Source organism: Schistocerca piceifrons, chromosome X, assembly GCF_021461385.2.
Source record: "Schistocerca piceifrons isolate TAMUIC-IGC-003096 chromosome X, iqSchPice1.1, whole genome shotgun sequence".
Taxonomy (NCBI): Eukaryota; Metazoa; Arthropoda; class Insecta; order Orthoptera; family Acrididae; genus Schistocerca; species Schistocerca piceifrons.
In genome coordinates, this window is record NC_060149.1 from 231,203,506 (window position 1) to 231,223,761 (window position 20,256).

The 20,256-nt window shown below is 42.1% G+C and overlaps 1 protein-coding gene and 1 non-coding gene across 3 annotated transcripts in view; one reads left to right on the forward strand and one right to left on the reverse strand.

The window, feature by feature from the left end:
- The window catches only part of LOC124721210, a 526,868-nt gene that overhangs the window by 496,047 nt on the left and 10,565 nt on the right, over positions 1-20,256 (forward strand). The window lies entirely within an intron of this gene.
- On the reverse strand, positions 2,958-3,032 carry Trnai-uau. Its single transcript has one exon. It is a non-coding gene; the product is annotated as a tRNA-Ile (tRNA).

The following is a 20,256-nucleotide window of genomic DNA, read 5'->3' on the forward strand; positions in this document are numbered from 1 at the left end:
ATCATCAGCAGTTGCCAACCATAAACAAAGTCAAAGAAGGGGTTTTATACAGATGCACTGCAAAGAGTGCACTATCTGAATTACTGATTGTATCACTCTCACACAACCCCCGTCCTAAAGTGCAGAGCAACAGAGATATCAGGGTACTTGAATTTGACCTTGTGGTCTGCACATGTGTGGATAGCCAGTCAAGGTAGACAATGCCTACAGTCCCATGGTAGAGCTGACCAGAGATGCTGGGCTCACAGTTCCTGTCACAGGAGCACTTGAGGACATTGGGGAAGTGTTGAAAGATGTCAAAAACACCCAAGCAGATTTATCCACTTGATGGAAACATTGGTTCATTTTCCATGGAGAAGAATGTCCATTCTGTGTGTGTCACATTGTTAAATGGGGTACAGGCCATCATATGGAGGCTGTAGATTGCCCACAAGGAGCATGAAATAATCTTTGCAGTGTGTTTACAGAGCTGTTGCATATGGTTGGATAAATTTACCTTGTCAGAAAGTGGAGCGGGTGCTAGAAATTCTGCTGGGATGTATAGTGGTTCTCTGCTGACAAGCAAGTTCAGTACAGTACATGGACCTAACAACACCAGTGGCAATGTGTGCTTCCAGAAATCTTGTTTGCAGATCAGTGTGACTTTAAGGTCTGCTGCCGCCTTTCCACCACACCATTACTTGCCGGCTGGTAGCTTGTGGTTCAATGGTGCTGAAAGCCACATGACTTCAACAGTTCCTGGAAAAGTGATGATTCATATTGATGCTCCTGGCCAGTGGTAATGGAAAAGGGCCACCTGAACTATGCCACTCAAGTTCCAGTAAATGCCCATGTCATTGTCTCCATGGAAATATTATTGATCGGGATGGCCTCTGCGGACTGAGTGCTGTGGTCCAGTGCTATAAATAAGTGCCTATAACCCTCATAAGGGGAAGGGGCCTGACCAAATCAATGTGGAAATACCTGAATCACTCTGTTGATGTTGGGAATTGTCCCACTTTGCTGCATTGGCACTGGGTACAAGTGCACGCCCAAGCCTGTGAGCCTTTCTTGATTGAAGGCCACACACAAAACAGTCCATCACCAGTTTCACTGTGGAGTCCGTTCTGGGATATTCTAGGTTGTGGATGCAATGGAAACTTGGGTGTAATGTATAGTCATACTCCAGTAGTAGAGGCATCACACTATATTTTAGCTGTGCTGCATGATGCTTCCAGTAGTTGGTAAAGACAGGCTGGATGAGTCAGTTAAAATTCTCTGCAGCTGTGAGTCAGAAAGCTGGGCACTGGCAGTTTCTATACATTTCAATGTGAGGTTCAGTCCACTAATGTGTGAGAAATAGTCTGCCACAACATTGTCAGCTCTGTGGGTGTGATGGATGACCATAATAAAGTGGCATATGTACTCAATTTGGTGAGGAGCACTTGTCATTGACTTTCTGGGAAGCTGCTGCAATGGGTTTGTGGTGAGTGAAAATAGTGACAGGTCTGGCCTCTATAAAGGGGTGGAAATGTTTGATGCTCTCATACATTGTGAGGAGTTCCAGCAAATTTGAGTGAACTGTAGTCCCTGTCAGAAAAAAACTCAATGGCTACCGATGTCTGTTCACTTTTTGATGGAGTGCTGTGCTGATCATGCACTGGCTGGCATCCAATGTTATGGCCAAATGTGCTTCAGGGCAGCAGTTCAGGGAAGATGGCAATGATAAAGTTTACCTTTCTGAGAAACTTCTTGAGTTCTTTGTAGTTCTGAGGTTGAGAGAAAGAACGCAAAATCTCCAACTTCTCCAGTAGCCAAGGAAAGTTAAAACTGGTTCACTGAGCATGCAGTTTCCTTCATTCAGCATGCCTCCATGGGTACTTAGCCTGCTTTGCACTTCATTCAGATGTTTGTCACTGTCTTTGGCATTTTTTGATAATACCAAAATGTCATCAAGAGAAGCAAATCAGTGAGCTGGCCTACACCAGACAGAAAACACTGCCAAGTCTGGGCAGCATTTTTAAACCCAAACAGCCTAATCAAAAATTCAAAGTTGGGTAATCATTGCAGTCTTTGATATGTCTGGCTTTGCCATAGATACCTGATTGTAACTTTTATGAAAATCTGACTCACTGAAAACTTTTCTGCTGATCAGTGAATTTGTGAAATCCTGGATGTATGGCATGGGGTATCTGTCTGGAATGGTTCTGGCATTCAATGCCTGATAGTTGCCACAAGGATATGATGAGCCTTTTTTTTATGCATGAGGTGTAGAGTAGAGGACAATAGGTTTCAGATGGGTGCATGACACCTTTTTGTAATATCTTGTAGAAGACAGCCTTGGTCTCATGTAGATGGTCAGGCACTATTTTGTGATCACATGAAGAAACTGGCAGATTTGCCATATGTGGTGTACCATTTTGTGTCTTACCACACCCCTATCTGTCATAGGTCATAGTGGCTTGGAGGCTATAGCAGAGGGTGAAGAAATAACTCCTCTCTGTTCTGCTGTGATCCATTCTGTCAAGTTTTGAGCAGCCTGAAGGTTGGACACAATTTCAAAAATAGTAGCTTCCACAACTTTGTTCTGTCGATATAATTCATTCGTTTCACAACTATTTGCTTCAGCCTTCTCCTCCAAGTTAAGGATAACTGATTCCAGGTTCTTGTGATACTGCTCCCACCAGATTTTGTCATCTGCAGGATAGGCTTGTGAGGTTGTCTTTCCTGCTGTCGATGCAGGATGTCAATTGTCCTTTGACTCTGGGAATAATCAGTCCATTGGCTGTATGAACAAGGCGGGCATTGTGCAGTGCAAGTCCACAATCAAAACGTTTTTCATAAGGATATTGGCACTTAGAATGGGTTGGTCAGTGTTGGTGAGCACAAAGGTAGGGAAACAAAATTATATTTATATATTAATACCTTCAGCTGCTGACGGGCATTGATATATATTAAAGGGGACAGGTAAAAATATGTGCCCTGACTGGGGCTTGAACCCGGGATCTCCTGCTTATATGGCAGACGCTCTACCCATCTGAGCCACCAAGGGCACAGAGGACAGCGCGACTGCAGGGAATATCTCATGCATGCCTCCCACAAGACCCACATTCTCACCTTGTGTGTCCACACACTACATTCGTAGTGTCCCTACCCAACACACTCATTACTCATGGAAGACATTATTACCAAGTCCCGTAAGAGTTCAGGTAATATGTGTGCATCCGCACAAAAGAGGTCATGACTGGTATTGCCAGGACTACACTCATGCTCATAAATTAGGGATAATTGCAGAATGTGGTGCCACACAATGTGGCACTACACAAAACTGGTGCTAATAGCATAGGCATATAGGAAACAAACATGACACAGATCTGTATGTCCACGGTATTGGTGATAAGTTCAGAAAACCATCCCAAGACGCATGTGCTACAAAACGCCACTGTTTCCTGTGCATGTATGGGATATGATCACCATGCACTCGTACACTGGCTGCACAATGGGTTGGCATACTCTGGATCAGATGGTTGTGCAGCTGCTGGGGTATAGCCTCCCATTCTCGCACCAGTACTTGTCGGAGCTCCTGAAGTGTCTGTACTCCTCCATGATGGGAGTTCGGAGGGGCCGTGCATTATCATCCATCGGGAGGAAGGTGGGACCCACTGCACCCCTGAAAAGGTGGACATACTGGTGCAAAATGACATCCCGATACACCTGACCTGTTACAGCTCCTCTGTCAAAGACATGCAGGGGTGTAAGTGCACCAATCATAATCCCACCCCACACCATCAAACCACGACCTCCATACAGCTCCCTTTCAAGGGCATTAAAGGGTTGGTATCTGGTTCCTGGTTCATGCTAGATGAAAACCCAGCGAGAATCACTGTTCAGACTATACCTGGACTTGTCCGTGAACATAACCTGGGACCACTGTTCCAATGACCATGTACCGTGTTCTTGACACCAGGCTTTAAGGGCTCTCTTTTGACCAGGGGTCAGTGGAATGCATCTTGCAGGTCTCCCGGTGAATAAACCATGTTCATTCGGTCATCTGTAGACTGTGTGTCTGGAGACAACTGTTCCAGTGGCTGTGTAAGGTCTCAAGCAAGGTTACCTGCAGTACTCCATGGCCATCTGCAGGCACTGATGGTGATATATCAGTCTTCTTGTGGTGTTGTACACTGTGGGTGTCCCATACTGTAGCGTCTGGACACGTTTCCTGTCTGCTGGAATCATTGCCATAATCATGAGATCACACTTTGTGGCACACGGAGGGCCCATGCTACTACCTGCTGTGTTTGACCAGCCTCCAGTCACCCTAGTATTCTACCCCTCATAACGTCATCAATATGTGTTCTTTGAGCCATTCTCAACACACAGTCACCAATAGCACGGCTGAAAATGTCTGCACACTTACTTGCTGCACCATCCTCTGACATGCACCAACACACCTCTGCATATGGGGACTGCTGCCAGCACCACAGTGCGATGACCACAGGTCAGTTGCACTGCATGGGCATACCTCGAGGTGATTTAAACCCACAAACTGTCCACCAGAGCATTGTTTCACCATGTATCAGCATTATCCTTAATTTATGAGCATGAGTGTACATACTTATATGGATATGGTGTCGGAAGGTATTAATATGTAATTCTAATTTCGTTCTAGACAGCTACATGTCATCAATGGTGTCTGTCCTTTTGGACATGTCCGAAAGAACAGACACCATATCCATATAAGTATATAGTTCTGGAAATACCAGCCATGACCTTCCTCTTCTGTGCGGATGCTCACATATTGCCCAAACTCATACGGGACTTGGTAAGAATGTCTTCCATGAGTAATGAGTGTGTTGGGTAGGGACACTTCGAATGTAGTGTGTGGACATATAAGGTGAGAATGTGGATCTCGCTGGAGATGTGCATGAGATAGTCCCTGCAGTCGCACTGTCCTGTGTGCCCTCTGTGGCTCAGATGGATAGAGCATCTGCCATGTAAGCAGGATATCTCGTGTTCGAGTCCTGGTCAGGACACACATTTTCACCTGTCCCTGTTGATACATATCAATGCCCATCAGCAGTTGAAGGTATTAATATATAATTCTAGTTTCATTCTAGATGGCTGCAGGTCATCAATGGTGTCTATTTTTTGGACATGTCTAAAAGAACAGATACCATATCCATATAAGTACAAAGGTAGAGAGTTCATTGTCAAACACCATTGTTTTTAGTCCATATGTTTGTATGGCAGTGTGACTGACTGCTTTCAAGGGAGCAGTGCCAGTGTATTTGGCATCCGGGAAGTCTCTAACAGGCACTGTGCTGACATCTGACCCAGTGTTGACTATAAACATCAGCCCTGTAGAGTGATCATAAATAAACAGTTTTCATGATGCTGCACATCTGACAGTTGCTGGGGAAGTCAGCTGGCATACTGTAGCATCATTTTTAGTTGTTCACAGCTCGCGTCTTCCAACACCAACCCATGGAGGTAGACGCTGCTTGTACACTGCTGGGGAAAAAAATTAGTACACCCTTTTACAGGTTTCCATTTCACTTAAGATTTATTGTTGCAGCAGTGCATATGGAATATGTGAAATGATTGAATTTACAGATCAATAGCACAAGCACTTCTTGGGCATCAGGTGTTGACCCAGGCTGAAACACCCATATTAGCGCATAGTGTAGCATTCATGGGCAGCAATGCAGGCACTGACTCTGGCATCCACTGAAGCATGTACATAGCAAATTCTGTCCTGGGATACATTATAACACACCTGCTCAACCTCTTCCTGTAATTCTATAAGAGCTAAGGACTGAAGAGTCACATGAATCACTTCTTGTCCCATCAGCACTCACCAGGTCTATTTCATAATGGCAAACGACCATCACTTGCATGCAGGCAGAATCTGCTTTCATTGCTGAAGGCCTCAACGTGCCATTACATCTTCCAAGTGATCCCCTGACAACACCAGTCAAGCTGTGCACATCGATGCTGTGGTATGAGTGGAAGATGAGCTAGATATGTGCATGCCCATAGTCTCACTACTAATAACCAGTTCACAGCTGTTCATGTTGATATATCTGGGATCGCAAGCCCTTAGATCTAAGCTGTGAAAGCTATATGATCTGCCATTGCTGCCCCAACAATGCTACAATCCTGGTGGGCATCTGTGCTGTGTAGATGTCAAGAACTTTGTCTACAGGTGTGAGAATGTTGCCACGACCAGTGATACCAGCATCATTGCACAAGTGATGCAGCACATCCAATGTTTGTGGCAACTCTCCAAAAGGACCATCTTACCATGCAGAAGGCCACAATTTGACCTCTTTTAAACTCACTCAGGTGGCTGTAGGAAGCATGAGAGCATATCTGTGGCATAGTTGTCTGCTTGCTTGTCACATTTTCACCACACAAAGCCTTCTGGCTATGACCATTCCCTGTTAAAGGGGAGTCACAGATGGCACTCTGGTAGTTATTCCACTATGCTATCTGTTGGTGGATGATGTTGAAACCATTGTCAGTGGCATATGCTGTCATCAGAATAAAATCAACATCGTCTTTCCAGGTGTACTATTTTTTTCCACTTGGCAGCATAGTTGCCGTGATCTGTTGCGTCTAAAATAGATCTTGAGAGTCATTTGGAGGAGAACATGTAACTTTACAGTTCAAAGCCTGTGGAATCAGCAAAATCCTGTTGGGTTGGTTTCATGACATCCTAGTTGTGGTGGGTGGTCAGTTTGTATGGTCAAGCCATCTGCAATTGTGTTTCACAGTTCCAATATCTGAGTTGTTTAGTCAGCTTCTTCATGGCAGCATAGAGAGATCAGAAATCCTCAGTGAAGCTTGGTGGTTGATGGTCAGTTGTAACTGTGCTTCTTGGCAGCTCCATGTCAGCTGCGTCTGGCAACACTCAGTGCTCTTCATGGTTGTGGCAGCATTTGAGTCCATCAGGCCATGTGCTCTATCAGCCACTTGCAGAAACTTACATAATGGCTGACTTTCATGTGCAGTTAAGGTTGAATGCACATGCAGAGGCTGTGTGGTTAAAGGCGCTGCAGTCTGGAACAACAAGACCGCTACAGTCGCAGGTTCGAATCCTGCCTCGGGCATGGATGTTTGTGATGTCCTTAGGTTGGTTAGGTTTAACTAGTTCTAAGTTCTACGGGACTAATGACCTCAGTAGTTGAGTCCCATAGTGCTCAGAGCCATTTCAACCATTGCACATGCAGAAGTAAATATTGCTGCTAAATGTGTAACAGCAGAACATCCAAAAGAATGCTGTAATCAATGATAGCACATAAGTGTCACCAAAAGCAACCAGTTAATGCACTGCTAGTGGTAAAGAAGCTGTGTTAGTCACTGACCTGATGGCTTCTTGCAGAGAGAGGTCAACACAACTTTGAGGGTGCTGTAGTCTTGCAGTGGGGGAGAGAGAGGACAGCAGGTATGTTAAACAATGTGTAAAATAATGTCCAACACCACCATAGAAGCACATTGATCAAAGCTGTAGATCAACAACATAAATTATTCAAATTCATCATATATTTGCTGTTGTATAAAAATATTCTCCACAATAGCAAACCAAATATTTGGCTGTTTGAATATGAATAGTGGTACCTGGATTTGTAATTGCCACATTGGTAGGGCGGGAGAGCTGTTGAGTGGAAAGTTTATAGCTCATGTGATTGGTACCAGCACACATGATTGAACTGGGAGTATGTTCACCTTTGGTTTGATGTCACACTATCCTGCTGTCTTGTTGTGCAAAACAACAACCTATGGCAGTGGCACCAAGTCTGATGGCACAACTGGCATGAGTGATCCCATGATATCACAACTGATATGAGCATGAGGTGCATAATTCCATGGCAGCAGTGACATAGAGGGGTGTTGTAGAATGTCAGTCTCATTCTTGATGCCATGGATTGCACTGTCAGTAGTGCACAATGGGTTATGCATGGGTGACATGCCAATATGTAACAAAGTGACCTATGGATTAATGAACTATTGACTACCACATCACTTTAGTTCCAGGGTCACTGCTTATGAAGGACAACATAAACAACATGTACATGGATACTGTACACAAAAAAATTGACTTTATTAGTGCAATTAATACAAAGCACATGTGAATCATCAGTGAAGACCACAGAAAATGAAATCAAAGAATGTAATTTTATAAAGATATGAGGGTTGTAACCTTAATAGTGGCAACTATTTATTTACAGTTTGTACAAAATAGATATGTGTTTCAAAGTTTTACTGACCTCCAAAGTAGTCATCAACATTGTGTATAACCCATTGCCAGTGATGTGGAAGTCATAGGATACTCTTAGCAGTGCCAGTTGTGTTGATACCTCGAGCGGCGTGGTCTATTGCCTGACGAATTTGTAGCAGTTCTGAAGCGAATGTCATGAAGTGTTTCCTTCAGTTTAGAAATCGAGTTGAACTCACGAGAGTTTAAGTCAGGACAGTGCAGTAGGTGGTATAGCACTCAGCAGCCTCATCAGTCAAACAAATCAGTAACAGCTTGCACTGTTTGTGCTTGAGCATTGTCCTGGAAAATGATAGTCAGGTCCTGCAGAAAGTGTCATCATTTCTGTCTCTAAGCTGGTTGTAGGTTGTGTTCCAAAAATGAACAGCATAGAGATAGAAGTGATGACAGTTTTTGCAGGACCTGACTGTCATTTTGCAGGACAGTGCTCAAGCACATACAGTGCAAGCTGTTACTGAAGTGTTTGACTGATGGGGCTGCACTCCCCTAACTTAAGCCCTAATACGTTCAACATCATTTCTAAACTGAAGGAAACACTTCATGGCATTCACTTCAGAACTGCTACAAATTTGTTGGACAATAGACCGCGCTGCTCGAACTCTCAACACAACTGGCACTGCTAAGAGTATCCTACGACTTACATATCACTGTTGACAGGCCATACACAATGCTGGTGACTACTCTGAAGGTCAGTAAAACTTGAAACATGTTCTGCTTTGTACAAGCTGTAAATAAATAGTTGCCACTATTAAAGTTCCAACTCTCGTATGCTGTGAACAGTGCACTGTTGATTATCAGTTGTGTTACTCCCACAGAATAAATTTTCTCATAAAATTTTATTACTATCCCATACAAATTTTACACAATAAAGAAATAAAAACATATTTTTACTAAAGAACATGGAATGAGGGCTAATAATGGCGAAGGAAAAGTTGCAAATAAATTATTTTACTTTCATTCAAAAATGCTTCTTAAACTGAAAACAAGTCTCTACTTCTGTGTAGCCTTCTTCTGTTGCATAAAAGTAGTGTTGTAAGCAGTGCACCTCACTTCTACTGTTGAGGTTCCTGTTATAGGCAGACTAAACTTGAAAGCTGATGTGGTGAGCAAATATTAAAAAAAAATGTCTACATCTTGGACCAAGTCCAAGATACTCTTGTCACAATCTACATGTATTGCCACACTCTGAAAACCACATGAAATACATGGCAGAAGGTGCTTGTCATTGTACTAGTTATCAGGGCTTCTTCCCATTCCATTCATATATGGAACCAAAATGAATTCCCCTGTGTATGCTGTAATTAATCTGGTCTTGTCCTTACAACACCATGGGAGTGATGCAGAGATGTTGTAGTTCATTCCTAGAGTCATCATGTAAAGCTAGTTCTAGAAACTTTGTAAGTAGACTTTCTTGGGATACTTTGCTTCTGTCTTCAGGCATATTCCAATTCAGTATCTTCAGCGTATCTGTGACACTCTCCCATGGATCAGACTAACCTATACCCTGTGTGCTGCCCTTTTTTGTATTCATTCGATATCTCCTGTTAGTCCTACTTGGTATGAGTCCCATACACTTCAGCAGTATTCTAAGATAGGTCACACAAGGGACTTCCAAGCAATTTCTTTTGTAGACTGATTGTATCTCCCTACTCTTCTATCAATAAACCAAAATTTTCCACCTGCTTTATCTACGACTGAGCCTATGTTGTCATTCCACTGCATATCCCCACAAGGTGTTACACCCAGGTATTTGCATGAGTTGGCTACTGTAGCAATAGAATACTATGTTTCCAGTTACAAAACTGCTTATTATTACTTTGATCATAAAATATGAGAGAAACATGAGACTCAGAAGGTTAAACACTATAGACAAGCATTTTCTGGAATGAAAGCTTAGCAAAATATGTGTTTTGAAAGCATATCAGTTTCATTCCTTCCCATATCATAATTGTATTCAGTGCAGACTATTCATATGCTGCATTAATGGCAGAAAGCAACTCTACCCTGACACAGTTGATGTTTCATAAATGTCATTACTTCTACATGTAAGCACTATGAACAATTAATAGTGTGTAGTGAGACTAGCAAGTACCTATAACAAGTCATGTGATTCATTGGCCATTAATGGAGTGAATGGTTATTGAGGGATCATCTGTTTGCTACAATGTATTTGTCCCTTCCCCCCTCCCCTGTACCATGGACCTTGTCATGGTGGGGTGGCTTTTGTGCCTCAACAATACGGACAACCATACCATAGGTGCAACCACAGTGGAGGGGATATCTGTTGAGAAGCCAGACAAATGTGTGGTTCCTGAAGAGGGCAGCAGCCTTCTCAGTAGTTGCAGGGGAAACAGTCTAGTTGATTGACTGATCTACCCTTGTAACAGCACAGTCTGGATGATTGGACATGCTAATAACTGAAAGCAAGAGGAAACTACTACCGTAATTTTCCACTATATGGTTAGATGTTGATTGCCTCCTCTTGGGTAAAATAGTCCAGATGTAAAATAGTCCTTTATATGGATCTCTTGGTGGGAACAACTCAGGAGTATGTTATCAGGAGAAACAAAACAGACATTTTATGGGTTGGAGCATGGAATTTTAGATCCCATAATTTGGCAGATAGGTTAGAAAATTTAAAAAGGGAAATGAACAGGCTGAAGTTACAACAATACTATGAAAAGGACAGAGTGCTACTCACAGAGGAGACACTGAGTCACAGACAGGCATAACAAAAAGGCTGCCAGATATTTTAGCTCTTGGCCAAAAGGCGTTCTTCTGCAGCAAAAAACACAAATTCTCTCAAGCACAACTTACATGCACATGACCACCGTCTCTGGCTACTGTAGCTGGACTGTGCCTTAACTATGCTTGATGGGAGCGGCAATCCAGTGGTGGGGGTAAGGAGAAGGCATGGGCTGGTGATGGGGAAATTACAGGGTGGGGAGGGCGAAGGCATAGTGCTGTTTGGCTGTTTGTGGGAGTACTCAGAGATGCAGTGGTGACAGGATAGGGGCTGCTAGGTTGCAGTCTTGAGGGGGGGGGGGATGGGGGAGGGGAGGCAGGTGGAGCAGAAAAGGGAGAAATCGGGAACGGAAAAAGAACTAGTGGTTGTATTGGTGGAACAGTAGGCTGTGTTATGCTGGAGTGGGAGCAGAGAAGGGGTTAGACAAGTGGAAGACAGGGACTAGCGAAGGTTGAAGCCAAGGGGTTAAGGGAATGTAGGATATATTGCGACAGAAATTCCACCTGTGCTGGTGTTGGTAGGAAGGATCCTGAAGGTGCAAGTTGTGAATCAGTCATTGAAGAAAAGCACATTATGTTGGGCAGCATCTTCAGCAACTGGATAGTCCAGGTATCACTCAGTCACAGTTTGTTGGTGACCATTCATGCAGACAGCCAGCTTGTTAGTGATCATTCCTACATAGAATGCAATACAGTGGTTGGAGCTTACTTTGTAGATCACACAGCTGCTTTCACAAGTAGTCCTGCCTTTGATGGGACAGGAGATGCCAGTGATTGGACTGGAGTAGGTGGTAGTGGGAGGATGTATGGAACAGGTCTTGCACCTAGGTCTATTGCAGAGATATGAGCCACAAAACAAGAGGGTTGTGAGCAGGGGTGGAGTAGGAATGTACAGAATATTCTGCAGCTTTAGTGAGCAGTGGAATGCCACTGTGGGAGGTTTGCAAAGGACAGAAGGTAGGACATTCTTCATTTCAGAGCATAAAAAGAGGTAGTCAGAACTCTGTTGGAGAATGTGATTCAGTAGCTCCAGTCCTGAGCAGTACTAAGTTACAATGGGAGTGCTCCGTTGTGGCCAGATGATGGGTATGTGGGAGGTGGTAGTTGGCTGGAGAGACAAGGCAAAGGAGAACTGTTTCTGTACAAGTTTGGGTGGTTAATTTTGGTCTGTGAAGGTCTCAGGGAGACCCTTGGTATAGACTCTAAGGGGAGGGGGGGAAATCGCATACCATGGAGGATTTATCCTTATGGGATGGAAATTGATAGATGTGGTGTACATGTACAGACAACAAATGACTACAATTTCAGACAAACTGGCTGATTTATTCAAGAGAAAAGAGCTTCACAAATTGAGCAAGTCAGTAGCCCATTGGTCCACTTCTGGCCCTCATGCAAGCCGTTATTCATCTTGAAACTGATTAATAGAGTTGTTGGGTGTCCTCCTGAGGGATATTGTGCCAAATTCTGTCCAGTTGGTGTTTAGGTTGTCAAATCCAGCAACCTCACTGGCCTAAGTAGAATTTGGCAAGCACAAAGGCAAGCAGCAGGAGGGCATTATCTTGCTGAAATGTAAGCCCAGGAGAGCTTGCTATGAAGGGCAACAAAATGAGATGTAGAATATTGTCATCATGCCACTGTGCTGTAAGGGTGCCATGGGTGACAACCAAAGGAATCCTGCTATGAAGTGGAATGGCCCCCCAGACCATCACTCCTGACTGTTGTGCCGTACATCCCACCACTGTTTGGGATGTTTCCAGACACATCTTGGCTGGTCATTGGGCTCAGCTCAAAGCAAGCCTCATCACTGAATGCAATTTTACTCCAGTCAATGAGATACCAGGCCATACACCACTGCAAACAGGCACTTTGGTGTATAGAAGTCAGTGGTAGTCAGTGCAAGGGGCACTGGGAGCTGGGAGCTCACCCCCCCCCCCCCCCCCCCTTTCTGTGAGCTGCCTATTAATAGTACTACTGGTTGCTGAAGCACCAGCTGAATGTTTGATGATGATGATGATGATGATGAATCTGGGGCTCTGAGTGCCCCCATAACAACTACTCAGTCCTCACAATCTATTGTCTCCCTTTGTCGACTGCTACCTCCTTGAAGCTATGTTCAGGCATGGTTGATGCAACTGCTGCTGACATCATTGAATAGTGGCATCACTCCTATTCATGTTGAATAATTCAATGATTACTCGAACCAGCTTCTCGAAGCCCAACTACACATCCTCCTGCAATGCTGACAACTGTGTATATTCTTCATGCTCCTGTCCGTGAGGTATAGTTACTATCCAACTGAGTACATGGACTGAAATTCACAAACACTTGGTGCCTTGATATCAAACAGTCCCCTGTTTACTATCCTTGCCAGCTGTGCAGTGAAACTGTGCTGCAGCATCACACATTCATCCAACAGCCACCAATTTGCAATTTTGCATTTTCCTTGTGTGAACATAACTTTGTGCCCTATCTCCATAACTTCTTTGAGGTGCATATTCTTTTTTTATTTATTGTCTTATAGCATATTTGCAGAGGGACTGTTCATTACTGTAGATGTGATGACCATGGGTGGCTTCGTTGTATGGAAGGGACTTCTCAGCACGGAAGATGGCAGCTGTCAAAGTGGACATATTTCTGGTGTTTGGTAGCTTTGATTTGGGCAGAGGTACTGATGTAACCATCCTTGAAGTGCAGGTCATCATCAAGGAAGCTGGCTTGTTGGGCTCATGAGTACCACGTGAAGTAAGTGGTGGAGATGATGTTGAGGTTATGGAGCAATGTGGACAGGGTTTCCTCACCCTCAGTCCAGATCATGAAGGTGTCATCAGTGAACCTGAACCAGGTGAGGGGCTTGGGATTTTTGGGTGGCTAGGAAGAATTAGGTACCCATTGCTGTACAATGTATTTGTTTGTTAGTGATATCTTCGAAGAAGTAACTGTGGGTGAGGACATAGTTGGTCATGCTTACCAGGAAGGAGGTCATAGGTTTGGAGTCAGTTTGGCACTGGAAAGTGTAGTGTTCAATAGCAGCAAGTCCATGGGCATTTGGGATGTCAGTGTAGAGGGAGCTGGCACCAACAGTAATCAGCAGGGCCAATGTCCATTCCTTGCTACTATTGAACCCTACCTTTCTCAGTGCTCATATGTCTCAAAACCTGCAATGCCCTTCCTCCTCAGCAAGACCAACTATATTCTCATCCACAATTCTTCTCCTTTGAATGCAACACCCACAAACAAATCCATTTTAGAGTGATGGCCATCTGCACGGCACTATCATATGCCATTCTATTCTGGGAGATCTAGATGAATCCTTCCCAACCACCCAGAATCCCAAAACCCTCACCTCATTCAGATTCATTGATGATATCTTCATAACTGGGAGTGAGGATGGGGACAGCCTGTCTACATTCCTCCAGAACCTCAACACCTTCTCCACCTCTCACTTCCCCTGGTCCTTCTCAACCCAACAAGCCACCTTCCTTGATGCTAACCTCCACCTCAAGGATGGCTACATTAGTACCTCTGTCCAAATCAAACTTGTCAACCACTAGCAATACCTCTGCAATGACAGCTGTCATCCTCTCCACACCAATAAGTCCGTACCACACAGCCTAGCCACCTGTGGTCATCCCATCTGCAGACATATGCAGTCCCTCTCCTAATGTACCATGGGTCTCATGGAGGCCCCCACAAACTGATTTTTTTTAACCACCCAAACTTGTACAGAAACTGATCTCCTGTGCTTTGTCTCTCCAGTAATCTACCACCTCCCACATACTCACTGCCCAGCCACAAAGGAGTACTCCCCTCATGGCTTATTACCACTCAGGACTGGAATAACTGAATTGCACACTTCACCAGGAACTCAATTACTTCTTGCCATGCACTGAAATGAGGAATATCCTACCCAGTATCCTTCCCAATACTTCCACAGTGGTATTGCTCCACCAACCAAACCTACACAATATCCTTGTCCATCCCCGCTCCACCCCTGTCCCCAACCTCTTGTCTCAGTACTCATCTACTTGCACTAGACCTAGAAGCAGTACTTGTCCCATTCATCCTCCCACACCACTTACTCCACTTACAGGCAGGCATCTCCTATCCCATCAACGGCTTGGCTACCTGTGAAAGCCATCATGTGATCTACAGATTAAGCTCCAACCACTATGCTGCTTTCTGTATGGGCATGACAACCAATAAGCTGTCTCTCTGCATGAATGGCCACCAACAAACAGTGGCCAAGAGACACCTGGATCACACAGTTGCTGAACGTGCTGCCCAACACAACTTGCTTCTCTTCAATGACTGTTTGACAGTGTGTGACATTAGGGTCCTTCTTACCAATACCAGCACAAGTGGGAAATCTGCTTGCAGTATATTCCATGTTCCCCTAACCTCCATGGCTTCAAACTTTCCTAGTCCCTGTCCTCTACTTACCTGTCCCCTTCCCTGCTCCTACTCCAGCACAACACAGCCTTCTATTCCACCAGTGCACTCACTAGTCCTTTTCCCCTTCTCTATTTCTCTTTATTCACATCTGTATGCCCCCACCCTCAAACCTACCCTGTCCTGACCATGTCCCTGCAGGGTCCCACATACAGAACTAAGCCTTCTTTTACGCCACTCTGCTGTACCTCATCCCTGCCCCATGGCTCCTCCTTACCCCACCACCAGATTGCTGCTCCCATTGGGTACAGTTATGACTCAGTCCAGCAACAGTGGCCAGACACAGTGGTCATGTGACTGTGAGTGAGTTGTGCTTATGTGAATATGTCTGTGTTCTACTATAAAAGAAGGCCTTTTTCTGAAAGCTAAAATGTATAGCAGTCTTTTCATTGTGGCTGTCTGTGAATCAGTGTCTCTTCTACATGATGAATAGCAATCCATCCTTTTCATTATGCTGTTGTTTTTCCATCCTGGATTTTCCATTAATTGATAGGTTTTGAATTGGATATAGTGGGAATTAGGGAAGTATAATGACAGGAGGAACAGACCTTCTGGTTAGGTCAGTACAGGATTATATATACAAAATCAAGCAGGAGTAATCAAGGAGTATATCTAATAATGAATAATAAAATAGGAATGCAGCTAAGCTACTGTGAACAGCTTAGTGAATGCATTTTCAAAGCCAACACTTACTGCAGTAGCACAAGTTTATATGCCAACTAGCTGTGTAGATGATGAAGAAACTGAAGAAAAGTATAATGAGATAAAATAAATTATTCATGTAATTAAGAGAGATGAAAGCTTAATTATGTTGGGGACTGGAATTCAATAGTGTGAAAAGCAGGATGGAGAAAATGTTGGGTGGATATGGATTGGGGGAAAGGAATGAAAGAGGAAGCCACTTGTTAAAATTTTGCACAGATTTTAGTTTAATCATCACAAACACTTGCTTCAAGAATCATGAAAGTGGGTTGTCTATGTGGAAGAGACCTGCAGAGACCAGAAGGTTACTGATTTATTGGTGAGACTTAGAGTTTGGAACCAGATTTCAAACTGCTGTATTAGCTTTAACCAGCAGAACTTTTGTCCTTCAATGTCAAGGATCCATTGTATGCAACTATGTTATTTCTTTCTTGTCCTGCTGCTATTGCTCCTGCTCTGGTGGTGGTAGCTCAACGTGTGCATTTCACATTCTTGGAAACTTTGTAGCTTAAATAAGTATGCAATGCAAACTAAAATTATTTACTAACAATGGATATAAAAATCATTACTACAGCCTTAAAGAACTAAGTGAAAGGTGCTAAAACATTGCAAAAGAATACAGTTGGAAAGTAGCTTTGTAACAGAGAGCTTAATTTCATATTTCATAATTCTACAGTGAATATTACAATGTGATATCTTACCATTGATTCAGTTTTGTTGTTTTAGTCAAAACAGGGTTTCTAAATCATAATGTTTAATTTACAAAACTTTTTAGTAAATGTAAACATAAAAAGACAGCTGTTTTAACCAAAGGCATTCTGAGATACGTTTTCTCTGATTCTGAGTGGCCTGCATGCCATTTTTTCATCTTGCAGCACTTCTTGTCTGCCATTTTCTACAACAGAAGAAACCCCTGACTGCTGCTGCAACACTAAGGTACTCAGTCCTCTTTATAAAAGGTTCTGTCATTCTTGGCATATTTTTATAAGTACAACCATTCTATTTCTTGTTATTCATTTGGAGTCTTCTTTTTGCAACTTTATTTATTTTATCATGTGGTTTTGCCAGAAGGCAATTCCTATAAAGTCATTTCTCTTTTATTCCACAAGAAAGTGAATTGAAGTTAATACATGTAATTACAGAATTTGTGAGTATCAGTAATTATTCTCGTTTTACTATATTCTGTCCTTTTCAATATTTTTATCTGCCTGTGAACAAGGTAATGCCAAAGATCACTGCCTCTGTTTCTCAACCATTATTGCACAGAATTTTGCAAACTATTTGCATCTTCAAAGTAATGCTTCACTTAGTAGCCTGAACAGTTGGTAATTTAATGACATTAGAAGTGGATTGTAAGGTGGATGAGGTAAGATTTCCCTTCCAAATTTCAGTGTCTCAGCAATGGTTTGTGCATTGTTCTGCATTAATATGCTCATGGGATGGAGCTTTTAATAGGCCAGCTCAATGAAGACAAGCTTAAATTTGTATATGGACTGCTTATGTATTGCACCGGATTGACTGTTTTCCTTTTCTCCATAAAATCCGCCAGGAATGCACCATTCTCATCCTAAAAGACACTTTCCATGTCCTATCCTGTGGTGTGCACATTTTAAAATGTTTTTATTGTTCTCTTGCATCATGTAATGCCATTTCATTGACTGCTCTTTCCATTCACATAGAAGGATGTGAACAGTCATCTCATTCTCCTCCCCATTCCAACATGAATTTTATTAAGCACTTCCCAAGTTTTGCAATGAAATCTGTCTCTTGGCACTCAACTGCCTAATCATACTGAGTTAAGATTGCAAATAAAGTATGGTTTATGTAATTGGCAGTTGGATGGAACTTCACACAGTCATTTGGATTGTGTATGTGTTTCATACAAATATTGTTGTACTGCAATGTCTGTAACTTGTTATGTTAACAGAAATTATGATTTCACTCTAAGTGACTTTTGATAATGATATTTGATATACTAACTTTGGTAATGTCTTAGAAAATGGCTTTTAGTGGTTAATGTTGGATAAATTGTCCTGGCTTTCAAAGTTTGCTGTTGGATAAATGGCCCATATCAACTGTCAATCTCAAAGACATGATGTATCTGGATTACAGGATATATCCAGTTAACAAACCTGAAAATAAATGTCTCACTTACGTGCTGCATTCCATAGAGACCATCATCTAGGAGGGCCCTCCACAATGTTGAATAAATTAAAAGTATAAGAACAAGAAACTGTTATTAATTTCATATGTACACAACACTAAAAACTACCCTTCGTTAGATTTTCTCATCATATTTTGCTAGTAAAGAATATTCTGCCTATGCTTCATTTAGTAATGAATAGAATAAACAATCATTTTTAGCTTTTGGTCATTTAAGTAGGAAATAGGCTTTGCCATTGATACAGATATACATTTCATTAGAGTACAGTAGATTACAATGAATTTTCATAGAAAAAACTTCATCACTATGCACATCAAATAACTAAGTAATGTTGTAGGCTGCAATTTGTTGTCTGACTGCCAGCTGCACTATTTTATTTTGAAACTTTTTAGTGATATAGACTGGAATGAGTGTACTAACTTACCATTGAGTCTGAGTAGTTTCACTTTCTGAGAATTCATGTTATTAGTAATCTGTGTCATTGTACATTCAAATTAGCCTTTTTTCCATTGTTGTTATGGTGAACCTCTTCCCTCATTACAAGTTAAGAAATATTATTTTTAATACAGTGTAACAAAATATAAATGTTTAAATTCACAATTGTAAGTACTTTGGTCCTCATAATAAAATATGACACTACCTCCTTGATCAATCATACAAATTACATGACCATTTTATTTTTTATTTTTATTTATTCTGGTGGTGCCATCTAGGCCCACATTAAGTCTTATTACATCTTGCAGTGAACTTTGCTTTCTTTGTCACCCAGATATACTTCAGTCTTTGCGAGTGGGCTTGCTTATTCTCCTCCATGCAAGGGGCAGTGTTTCTTCTTTCTGGCTGCTTATATTAGTGTAACCTGTTTATCACCATCTTCTTGTGGAGGAAATCCCTGTTACAAGAATTTTTAGGTTTGATTTGTAGGAGTCAGAGGTCTTCATTAGTATATCTAAACTTGGGAATTGTGGTTTGGGGTTTGAATATATAATTGGAAGATCTCCTTGTTAAACTCTTTCGTGGCCATTTATTTGAGGTGACCATAAAATAATACATCTTTTGCAAGTCTGTAATTTTTTTCTATTCTTCCATAAATATCCTTATTGTATCTTTTTTGGTGAACACCATTCTTATAATTAGATCCCATGATTTCTCTAATTATTCTATGCTCTTTTCTCTATAGTCGTTCAAGGAGGCTTTCATTTGCATTTAGAGATACAGTTTCAGTTGCATACATGACTACTGGCTTCGGAACTGTTTCATAGTGATGTATCTTAGTGTTATATGAATGGCTCTTTTTTTTTTTTTTTTTATTAATGACTTCTCCTGGCTACTTAAACATTTTTAGTCTGTTGGTGTCTCCATATTTCATCTGGGGTTTTAGGAGTGACATCTTCCATGTTAGTTATTATTTCTGGTGTTTTTTCAAATTATATTTGCAGATCAGTTTGTTTGTTGGTTTGCTTTTACATTTCGATCTGAACCCTAGTAGTGTCTACATAATTTGACAAAACAGCTATATTATCAGCAAAAGCTAGACAGACCACCATGATTCCCTACAATTTAATTCTCATTCTGATCAGGCTGTAGTCGGTTTTTATTAATCTTGCTCACTGGATCCTGATGATATTTTTCTTTTTTTCAAGAACACAGTTGAAGACCATCAGTGACATTTCATCATGTTGTCTGGCTCCTGTTTTGATCCCAAATGAATCTGAGAAGCATCCTAGGAACTTTATTATGGAGTTTGTATCTGTCAGAATGGCTGTAATTATTGCCAGCACTTTAAAGTCAATCTCAAATTAACAGGACTTTATGGTCTATTGAAATGTGGATTTCCTTATGTCCATAAAAAAAATATTGCTTAGGACATAGAGTACAATATCTAATAATCCTTTTGAGGTTACAGATCTGTTCAGCTGTTGGACGACCTTTCCTGAAA